Here is a 12,291-nt window from a genome sequence, read left to right on the forward strand (position 1 = left end):
AACATTAGTTCATTTATTGGGAGACAGTCTAAATAATTAACTGCCTGATTGATTCAGTTGGTCGTGTATTCGGTGAGTAAGAACTCGAACCTTCATGTATTCCTGGGGCCAGTGCCATTTTTAAAGCCACTCATCACTATGCCATTCCTGATGAAGGGCTTATGGCCGAAATGTTGATTCTCCTGCTCCTCAGATGCTGCCTGACCTGCTGTGAATTTCCCATGCCACACTTTTCGACTCTGACTCTCCAGCATTTTCAGTCCTCACTTTCTCCGACTGGGCCAAGCTTTGTTAGTCAGGAGCTGCCCTTCAATTTACACATGATGGGAGGGAAACCAAAAGTACACACTTCTCAGGGCATATTGGTGGCACAGATGATAGATACTTGTAATTGCAAGTGCATATTCAATATTTCTATTGTTATTTAAGATCAAGATCAAGCTACGTAAGTGACCCATCCTTAGTATCATCCCATTTTAGAGCTCTGTCTAACGGAATGCTACTCGTTCTCCAATGTCCAGTGTAGCCAACCACATTCTCATTGTCCAATATGGAGCCATCACATGCTGGAAAGAATTCACATGGTTGAAAGCATTCACTTGTACTCAGCAACAGCCAACGCAAAGAATGAACAAGTAAAAGCTGCACTTACCACTACAAACTGAGTGCCTTTCAAGCAGCAATGAAGTTACAGTCAATGGGTGATCACACCCTTTTGTCACTTTAAGTCCAGTGTGTGTCTGATGCCAACCTCTGTGGACAGGGGTGCAGATGATTGCTATGTATAGAGCATGCCCTGAGGTTTTGTGCCCAGCTGGCTAAGGGAGAGGCCCAGAGGTCCACATGAGCCGTGGATCCCCAAAGACCAGCAAGGTCCAACCAGACAGCAGGGAAACGGAGTCTGGTGGCACACAGAAAGAAGAACAGGCTGGAGTAGAGGAGGCGGCAGCCAGCGGAGAGACACAGCAGCTGATCCTAGCTCTAGCTGGGAGATGGAAGCAATGGAGGAGGAGGTAATCGAGCAGGCAGAGGAGTGGATACCTGTTAAAAACAGGAAAAGAAAATCCTGCCAGGCCCCCAAAGCCTCCCAGCAAAAGGGGAAACGACAGCTGCACGAGGGAGGTTCGGCCAGCTCTTCGGATGGTGAAGACGGGTGCAAGGAGGGTCATCACCAGAAGAAGAGACAGAGCACCGTAGGTGAAGAGGAGGACATTTCCTCCTAACCAGGAAACTACGGACCCCCCCGAAGTCCACCCTCCACCCAGTGAGAACCAGGGGGTACCCACTGCACCACAACTACAGGTAACTGAGAGCTGTGATCCTCTGACAGTCCCACTGTCAGACACAGAACTGGACGGTGCGGACTCTTGCCTCGGCTCAATTACACCAGAGCGGGTAACTGACCCCAGTGAGGAGCTGGACAGCTACCTCAGCCCTGCCAGGGTCCAGCAGTTCGCGCTCACCATGGGGATGCAGACAGCCACCCCAGAGACAGGACAGTCAAAAGGACAATGGTAACCCCATAAACTGGGGGTTAAAGCAGGTTCCTTTGCTATCGTACAACAGGGGGCCCACTCAGTAGTTGGGTTCCACTGAAGCCTCAGCTAAATATCAAGAGACTGGATGGTTAATAGACAGAACTGTAAGTACGATAACTGTAAATTTGATTAACTCAATCTGTTCTCTGTAATGTTAAGACATGCAATGTATATATATGAACAGGTAACAAAGATTTATTTCCATGAATAAAGTATATTTTGAAATAAAAAAAGGGAGATGCCCAGAGGAGCAAGTGGCAAGCTGACACTCCTGTTTTTTGTCGCTATTGAGTTTCTCTCCATGGCAGATTAGCAAACTTTATATAAACAAAGCCATGGTGAGATGCAATTGCATACAGGTAGATCTGCCTCATCACTCATTGTGAGATTCTCAACTTGCCATCGAAATCTTGGGTGGAAAATAGAATGTTTTTATCTTGAGAATCTCATTTTTCCAACCTTGCCACATGTTCACCAACTGATTTGTCACTGCCCGCATTGTTACGGGAGGATTCTGGCCCATGGGTTCCAATTGTGGAGTGAGTTTAAATGTGCAGAAAGGTGATGAAATATTTGACCTTTTTCAATTAATATTAATTGTCTGAAAAAAACAATAAGACAAAACCAAAAAGCCTACACACTAAGTCCATTGAGAGTGGCTCCCAAAAATATTTGAAAAATTGTAGTCCCTTATTATTTCTCTGAACCCAGAAAGACATGGTGATAAGTTACCTTATTTTAATATTGTAATTCAAAAAAAAAATACAGGCTGGCATTTTATACATTACAAACAAACAATGAAAGGAATTTTTTTTCCTGTCCCCTTATATGGACTTCAGTAAGGCATTTGACAAAGCTCTTCATGGGAGACTGATTAGCAAGGTTAGATCTCATGGAATACAGAGAGCATTAAACATTTGGATACAGAACTGGCTCGAAGGTAGATGACAGAGGGTAGTGGTGGAAGATTGCTATTCAGACTGGAGGCCTGTGACCAGTGTAGTGCCACAAGGATCCACTGATTTTTGTCATTTATATAAATGATTTGGATGTGAACATAGGAGGTATACTTAGTAAGTTTGCAGATGACACCAAAATTGGAGGTCTAATGGACAACGAAGAAGGTTACTTCAGAGTACAACCATATATTGATCAGATGGGCCAATGGGCTAAGAAGTGGCAGATTGAATTTAATTTAGATAAATGTAAGTGCTGCATTATGGAAAGGAAAATCAGAACAGGACTTATAAACTTAATGATAAGGTCCTGGTGAGTGTTGCTGAACAAAGAGACCTTGGAGTGCAGGTTCATACTTCCTTGAAAGTAGAGTCACAGGTAGATAGGATACTGAAGAAGGCATTTAGAATATTTTCCTTTATTGGCCAGAGCATTGAGTATAGGAAATGGGAGGTCATGTTGCAGCAGTACAGGGCAATGGTTAGGCCAGTTTTGGAATATTACGTGCAATTCTGGTCTCCTTCCTATAAGAAGGATGTTGTGAAACTTGAAAGGGTTCAGAAAAGATTTCCAAGGATGTTGCCAGGGTTGGAGGATTTGAGCTAAGAGAAAAGCTGAATAGGTTGGGGCTGATTTCCCTGGAGCGTCAGAGGCTGAGGGGTGACCTTATAGAGGATTATAAAATCATGAGGGGCATGGATAGGATAAATAGACAAGGTATATTCCCTAGGATTGGGGAGTCCAGAACTAGAGGGCATAGGTTTAGGGTGAGAGGGGAAAGACATAAAAGAGACCTAAGGGACAATCTTTTCACACAGAAAGTGGTGCCAGAGGAAGTGGTGAAGGCTGGTATTATTACAGCATTTAAAAAGCAGTTGGATGGGTAGATAAATAGGAAGAGTTTAACAGGGATATGGACCAAGTCCTGGCAAAAGAAAATAGATTAGGTTAGGATATCTGGTCGACAGGATCTGTTTCTGTGCTGTATATCTCTAAGATTCTATGACTCTAAGTAATTATTATATTCCAGTAAATTACATGGGACGTACCTTTTTGGAGATTTTACTTTTGATTTCAGTGTCTGGTCAGGTTCTGAGATTATAGAGGGAACAGACTCAATGAGCTGACAGTCTTTTCTCATTTTTTTTCAACATAAAGCTAAGCAAGAGCAGTCTCATTTGTTTTTCTGTGGGCAATAATTTTTAGCCAACATTGAGTAAAGCTGTGGCATAATGGTAATGTGACAAGATACTTAATTTAGAATATGTGGGTAATGCCCTGGGGACACAGGTATGAATCCTGCCATGATATTCAAGCTAAAATAAAATCAAACCATTGTCTATTGCTGTAAAAAACACACTTTTCATGAATACCCTTTACCTTGAATGACCGAGATGAGACTCCAGACTGAAGTAGTGTGTTGACTCTTAACTGTCCTCTGCACAATTAAGGATGGGCAAGAAATGCTGGTGTTGCCAGTGATACCCACATCCCATGAATGTACTTTGCAAAACATAATCTGTAGTCATTACAGCCCACTCCAAACCTCACCTGAGATCTGTACACTTCTAGTAGGGAGTTGACAATTCTGCGATCAGGTAAAGAAACTCCTTAGAATAAGGACCATGAAGTGAGTAGCAGCATTCTCATTGAACTCAGTGGGGATCAACATACTGCCCAAAAACCTGAAACCTTACCAAATGCCATATCACATAATGCATTTTCCCAAATTGCTGCATAGTTTGTCTTTATTGTCTTACAGATTAGTTTACTTACAGTATGGAAACAGGCCCTTCGGCCCAACAAGTCCACACTGACCCTCCGAAGAGCAGCCCACCCAGACTCATTCCCCTACATTTACCCCTTCACCTAATACTATGGGCAATTTAGCATGGCCAATTTACCTAACCTGCACATCTTTGGTCTGTGGGAGGAAACCGGAGCACCCGGAGGAAACCCACGTATACAAGGGGAGAATGTGCAAGCTCCACACAGACAGTTGCCTGAGGCGGGGATTGAACCACTGCTAACCACTGTGCCATCGTGCCACCCCATTTCCTTACAAGAGCTTTTAAAATGTAGCATCAAATGCTACTTAGTCAACACTGTTGATACTTTTACAAAATAGTGGAACGAGGAAACATTATTCACCAAATTTTGTGACAATATACACAAGTCGATGCATTAATTTCACAGCCAAGTTGGTGAAGAAGGGTCACTGGACTTGAAATGTTAACTCTGTTTTCTCTCCAAAGATGCTGCCAGACCTCCCCTTCATGCAGGGCCCCAAACAGTGCTTCCAGGTTCACCTGCCTCACCTCCAATCTAATTTACTGTATCTGGTGCTCTCAATGTGGTCTTCTCTACATCAGGGAGATCAAACATAAACTCAGGGCATGTTTCGCCGAGCATCTCAACCGGGCCTGCAGGGCCAACCTGACTTCGCTGTCACTACCCATTTTAATTCCCCTTCACACTCCCTTTCCGACATGACCATTCTCAGCCTCCTCCATTGCCACAGCATATCGGACTGCAAATTGGAGGAACAACATCTCATCTTCCGCGTGGGAAGCCTATAGCCCGGAGGACTCAACATTGTGTTCTCCAGTTTCAAATAACTTCCATTCCCCTCGCCTGATTCTCTTCCCAGCCCCTCGCCTTCCTCTGATCATTCCTCTGATCAACTCTTCCTTCCAGCGACCAACCAGATTCATTCCTCCCATCAACCAACCAGGTCATACCCTCTTCCTGGGTTCACCTCTTCCTACCTCATCACTGCCCCCCGCCCCCACCCCAGCCTCCTGTCTCTGGCTCCCTCTGTCCTGAAGAAGGGTTACACCCAAAACAATGACTTCTCTACCTCCTGATCCTGCCAGGCTTGTTGTATTCTTCCAGCCTCCTGCTTATCTACCTGCTGAGTTTCTCCAGCAATTTCTGTATTTGTTTGTTCAGATCTCCAGTATCCACAGTTCTTTGTTATATTTTGATGATTATTATTGTATGCAAGTAATACAAGATGAATTTTCTTTAGAAAAGACAAAATTTGTTTCAAAAGCAAAGACTACAATCTCTAATATTGCTCAAGCCCGCCATCATAATAAATCTATTTTTACTTCTAAGCTGGAGAAAACTATTTAATGGCATTGCCAGTCATGTCCCATGGACAAATCTTTTGCTTGACAAAACAGATTAGTGTACAGATACTGTAACTGGCTCATTTAAACATTGCTTCTGTATTTTGTTTAAATGGCACCAATCCGATGTGAAAAGTAAGGAAAACTAACGTGGAGACAGACAATAATATGACAGCATACATGAGTCAAACATTGACCACTGCAAATAAATCATCCTCAGGTGAAAAATTAAGGTTTTCTATGCAGCCGAGGAGAATTTTATCCCCAACTGTAAGGAAAGTGTGGGGAGAAAATTGTTAAAAATTCAGTTCAAACCAGGGAAACAGCATGGTATCATTCAAAATGTCAAGTTGCAAAAGTTCTGCACAAAATGAACTTCAATAGCTTGAAGAATACATGCAAATGTATTTTGTCTAGTTTTGGTTAATAGTTTTGGACAGACCTTTAACTCTGTCCAGTGTAAATTAACAGTTTTCTTTGTTGGATTCATGTATCCAAAAAACAGTTTGATATAGATTGCCATGAAAGTGACTTTGGGCTGAATGTTCCCAATTTCTACAAAACATTTTTTGTTGTGGGATTCATGGCACTTGGTCTACCATGGCTCAGGACCTTTCTTGGGTCATAGAGTCATAGAGATGTACAGCACAGAAACAGACCCTTCAGTCTAACTTGACCAGGTACCCTAACCTAATCTAGTCCCATTTGCCAGCACATGGCCCATATCCCTATAAACCTTTCCTATTCATTGCCCATCCAGATGTCTTTTAAATGTTGTAATTGTACCAGCCTCACCACTTCCTCTGGCACTCTGTGTGAAAACGTTGCCCCTTAGATGCCTTTAAAATATTTTTGCTCTCACCCTAAATCTATGCCCTGCAGGTCTGGACTCCCCCACCCCAGGGAAAAGACCTTGACTATTTACCCTATCCAAGCCCCTCATGATTTTATAAACTCTAGAAGGTCACTCCTCAGCCTCCAACGCTCCAGGGAAAACAGCCCCAGCCTATTCCACCTCTTGCTAAAGGTCAAATCCTCCAACCCTGGCAATATCCTTCTGCTCTTCTTCTCATTAATTATGTGACCAGGTTCTATGGTGTCTATCTTCCGGAATCAAACAACAGGGAATGACTAAAAGGGGGAAGGTAGCTCCTCAGTTTTGCTGAAGTCCTGGAGGTACTGGTGAATGGGATGATTGGGAAGAGGGCAATGCTGTATCATGTTGACAGGTAAAGGAGGCCACAACCATCAGATCCAGCCAGACTGGACAGAAATTGTTTTTTTTGCCAGTATAGTCTCTCAGGTAAAATGCAATGCCCAGCAGTGCAGGAAGAAGGTAATGAACTTCTAGGCTCCACAAGGGCCACCATTTTCTCATTGCTACCCTCATGCTGAAGGAGTCACTATTCACTCAAACTCTGGTCTTACACATGGCTCATGGATTACAATTCTCACAATTGCATGCATCATGTCGATTCAACATCTCTCATTCATCCTTCCCAATTACTCCACCATCCAGTCCCACCATGTTTCCTCCTGATTCAAAGGGAAAAGTCATCAACTGTCTTGCTCCAGCATCCCTGCTACTTGCTCTTCCATCCACCTTCCATAGTACTCAACTCTCCTTTCGCCTTCTTGCAGGAGAATTTATCCCATAGTCAGGCCAAGGACGGGGAAGGCAAGGCTAGCATGAAGGTTGTGGACAGATGGTTCCTCATGCCACATGAGGAAAACGTCTTGGATTTGGCAGGAGAAAAGTGTGACCATGCATGTAGGTACAAGGAGACCTCAGTGGCCAACCAACTGAGAATGCTTAATTGTTCTGTGTAATACTGCTCTCTCATTGACACCAGTGCAAACTTATTCTTAACCTGCACAAGCTTTTATCCCCTTACACAACTAATTTCACACACCCCCCCCCCACCCACCCCTCCCCCCCCCCCCCCACTTACCTTCTGCGAGAACTAGCAGCACACAGTGAACATCAGTCCTAAAGAGGCCAATATTTAAGAACCCCAGCTCCATCTATGAGGATAATATCACTCAACCCTCACAGAATTCACCAGCAAAGCTTTCACCTGCATGCTTCAACTGCTTGGAGGCTATCACCTCAGTGAGTACTCTAACCAGATTAAATTGGAAAGAATAGTCTGGTGAGTACAGATACATCTCTGTGGCTGGCTGAGGAAGAAACAGCCCAAGTCTCTGACACTCAGAGGAAAGTCTGAGACCAAGTACCTAGGGCAGCTCGGTGGCTCAGTGATGCCCACATTCCATGAATGAAAAAAAGATCCCCTTTGCAGAGGAGACAATTAGCAGGTATAACAGAGTTTTAAGGGTTTAGCAGTCTAGTGGGCATTTGAGGAAAAATGTTTTCATCCATGGGGTATGGGTGTCCAGAATGCATTGCATTGACTGAATTCACTGTGGTAAATTCCAGAGACTGGAACCCTCGAGACATTTGCAAACTATTTAGATTAGCATTTGAAATGTCATAGCACACCAGGCTACATGCCAAGTGCTGGAAAGTAGGATTAGAATGGATAGAATTAGAAAGGAATGGATTTGATGAGCAGACACCATGGGCTGCTTTTTCATGCTGTAAAAACACTACGACTATATAACAACCATACGGGTTTCGGATGTGCTGATTGACCTACTGCAGCAGCAATGACGACTGACTGCATTCACTTTTAATCCCAGTGGGTAGCAGCATCTGAAGTGTTCTGGAGCTGGTGTTTAAATATGGTGCCAGATGCATGAATGTTGCAATGTCCCAGTAGCAGCGAGCACTTTTGCCTCTTCTACTGTGCAATTCCACAAGAAAGACACTGTTGTGTAACAAATGAGATCAAGAGAGTAAAATTGCATGTGAGAAGTCACCATGGTCTAAGGCAGTCCACACAACACAAATCTCACTCAGAAAAGCACATTGCCTAGAAATGGGAAAATTCAGCCCATTGTTTGTGCCTGCTCTTTGTTTAAGCAGTGACTAATTGCACTGATCAATTTTCCAAAACTTGGAATCTTCTCCTATTGCAAAGCTCTGACTTATTTTCCCTCAAAAGGTGAAATGGTTTCTGTTTTACTATTCCCTGCAGCCTGTAAATTGCATATTCTGAAAGATTTCTGCTTAAAAATACTATAACTTTTCCCCTTCCATTCTTGATGGTCACTGTAGGAAATAACAGCAGAAATTCAGTCTTTGTGTTGTGTGGACTGGCAATGATTCTCATTCAAGTTCTGAACTAAATCTAAGGTGGGAGGCAGTGTGGGGATGGTTGCAGTGCAGGTGTAGGGGAGGTCAGAAATAGCCAAGGAATTCATAAGGTCAGGGATGTGAAGGGATTTAATGGCAGGCATTATTTTGTTCTTCCATTTCTTTCCTGGCAGCTAGCCAAATTGACAATCCTTTTGGTAGGAGCCCAATATGAAAGGATATACTCCTACAGTAGACTACTCACAGGTAATTGCATGTTACAGCAGTTCACACAAAAAGTGGTAAAAATTTGGTCTTCTTTCCCCACCCAAAAAAAAGTGGTCAGGCTAGCTGAATTGAAAATTTCTAAACTGAGTACTGTAAAAGTTTGATAGCCAAGGGTTTTAAAGTTTATCAAATCAAAACATATAGATTGTATCAAGATATAAATCAGGTGTAATTGACTGGCAAAACAGACCTAAGACACTAAACCTCCTCCTCCTCCTATGTCTCTTTGTTGCAGGGGTCCCATGAACTGCAAAAGAAAGCCTATTATCTAGTCAAGTAGAGGATTAATAGCCTGAGACAAAGAATAGGAAACAAAATGGTGGATACGTGTGATTCATGGAATTAAGGTAGCAGAGGTCTTAGTTGTGTACAATCACTGAATACGAATAAAATTGTAATTGGAAAAACAATGATTGAGCAATCAATTTTAATTGAAATTTACCTACAGCACCATCTAGTGTTGTTGGACTTATCAGCCATCGGAGACAGAATTAGGAGGAGTAGCAGTGGTAGACCCAGAATGCTTGCCATCTCAAAGATGAGTATCCTAGTAAGCATGGAAACCATATATGCACAATAGAAGCTCAGATAGGATGGAAATAATATGGTGGAAAATGTGACACATGTATGGTCAAAACGTTACATGTTTTATAACAGGCAAAACACACAAACACAAGAGCACAATATACAATAGATTATATGGAGTAGTGTAATATACCAAATGTAGAATTGGATTGCATAATTCATAAGCACAAAAGATGGCAAAGTTTTGTAATATCTTATGTGGTAAGTCATCACAAATGGATTATTTTGTCTGTCCAATCATTCAAAAATCATGGATTCTATTTCTGATACTGCTGTAGAAATGAAGAAAAATATAAGTAGGAAAAAATAAATAGTTGACACTTGTGGATGGATTTCCTGGTGTGATTATACAATCGTTTGAAGTTACTTAGAGCTGTGTGTCATTGATGCTATAAAGTGGAGGAACTCTCTTTTAAAATTCAGCTTGAGGTCAGATGAAAGCAGTTTCCAAGCACAACAGTTATTTTGAGCAGCTATAAATTTTTGATGACATTTTTGCATCATCACTTTGATAACATTAATAAATGTTCAAGCAGCAAAACGTCAATTGGAAATAAGACATCCATCATCAAGAAATAATATTTTCTGAGTGTTAAAGTTGAAACTAATTTTTTCCTATCGTGAGTTAACTAATTTTCATGAAGTATTTTAATATAACTAATTACCTGGCTAAATTCAAGAAGTACAGGAATGTCAATGCATGGATGTGTGTGCTGTAGAATTTATAATATAGAAACAGGCCATTTGGCCCAACAGGTCAACGACATTAATTATCCTCCACATAAGCCTGCTTCCAATTTACTACATCTTACTCTACCAATACACCTTTCCAGTCCTTTCTCCTTCATGGGCTTATCTAGTATTCCCTTAAGGGCATAAATGTGTTTCTTCTCAATTTTAATATCTGATACAAGACCACATTGTAATGAATGAGTAAAAATGTTTCACCTGAATTACTTATTGGATTGATTATGTCTATCTCATTTTTATCATTTCTAATCTTGTATTTCCCAACAAGAGCAGACATTTATGCTTCTATCAGGTTGCCTCAAAGTCCATTTCGTATCTAGAGAAAAGAGCCTTAGTTTGATCATGCTTTCCTGATACTTCTAGCATTTCAGTTCTGTTATAATCCTTATGAGATTATTGCACATCTTCCACAGTGCTTTTCTATCCTTTGTGTGACATGGAGACCAAAATTGTAGATAGAACTGATAACGGTGGTTCAACTAAGGTTCTATATAAATTTAACATAACGTTGCTACCATTCAATTCTACCACAATGTGTTACAAGTTTAAGGTTTTGTTAATCTTCAGTGTTACTGTTAATAATTTTTAAATATGCATCCTGAGATCCCTTTACTCCTTTTAATATGTTTATAATTCATTTAGGTTGGATTTAAAAGTTCAGTTAACAAAAAAAATGAAAGAATTGAGGTGCTAGACATCAGAAATAAAAATAAAAACAAAAACAGAAATTGCTATAAAACCCAGCAGGTCTGGCAGCATCTGTGCAGAGAAAGCAAAGTTAATGTTTCGGGTTCAGTGACGCTTCTTCAGAACTGAAAATTCAGTTGCATCTTCCTTTTGTGGCTTCAATCACACTTGTCAATGATACCTGTTCAAAGCTACTTTAAAATAACAAATAAATTAAACAAAACCTTACCTAATGTGTTCATGCTGGTATTGTTCACTGCTCACTTGACATTTACTTCTTTAAGCAGGCGAATTACCAGGCCTGCCAACAATGCCCCATACTGTCAGTTTTCATAATATAAGGGCTCCTATTTCCATTGTGTTATTATCTGAGTGACTTACACACACTCTCCCCAGGAAATCTCTTGCTGTCCCTATCAAACATTTTCAGTCAGCCTTATGTGCACAAGACTGAGTGGAATTTGAACCTGGAACTTTGGCCATGAATACAACAAGAATACCTTAACAAACTTATGACAAATGAGAGCTCTACCGTATTATCGTTTGAGTGAAAGTATCATAATTGTTCTCACTGTTCAATTAGGGTTAAAAAGAAATCATTACAAATACATTTAGTTATAAGGAAAATAATTGATTTCTACAGTCTTCTACAAATGGTAAGAAGAAAGCAATATTGGGAAAGAATTATTAAAAATATTTATCTGGATTATTAAATAATTTTTATGAATTTGGATGTAATTATCATAAACAATCTGTTGATTTTTAGTTTCATATATTCAACTTCAATAAAAATTGCCTTGTCATTTAATTTTATTCTTATCTGTATTAAAAATGGCTTCATACTATATCCTTGTTTTTATCTCACACTACAACCCTTTGTCCAAAATGACATCAGTCCTCAACTTTAAAATACACATCTTTTAAAATTGCTAACTGACTGCTTTCCATGTTGATTTATTAAGATCTCCAATATTTACATACTTTTAAACTATGCAAAACACTCTCACTTGCATTATGGATTTTACAAAGTATTACATTTTAATATGAAATCACTATTTCAAAGCACATTTGTTCAATTTTATCTGCTCAGGGAAATGATGTCATTTTAAGTCTTGTAATTTGGCCAAACCATGTTTTTAAAATTTAAATTAAC

The sequence above is a fragment of the Chiloscyllium plagiosum genome, unplaced genomic scaffold (genome assembly GCF_037043375.1).
Source record: "Chiloscyllium plagiosum isolate Xiang-an unplaced genomic scaffold, Cpla_swu_hap1 HiC_scaffold_7, whole genome shotgun sequence".
NCBI lineage: Eukaryota > Metazoa > Chordata > Chondrichthyes > Orectolobiformes > Hemiscylliidae > Chiloscyllium > Chiloscyllium plagiosum.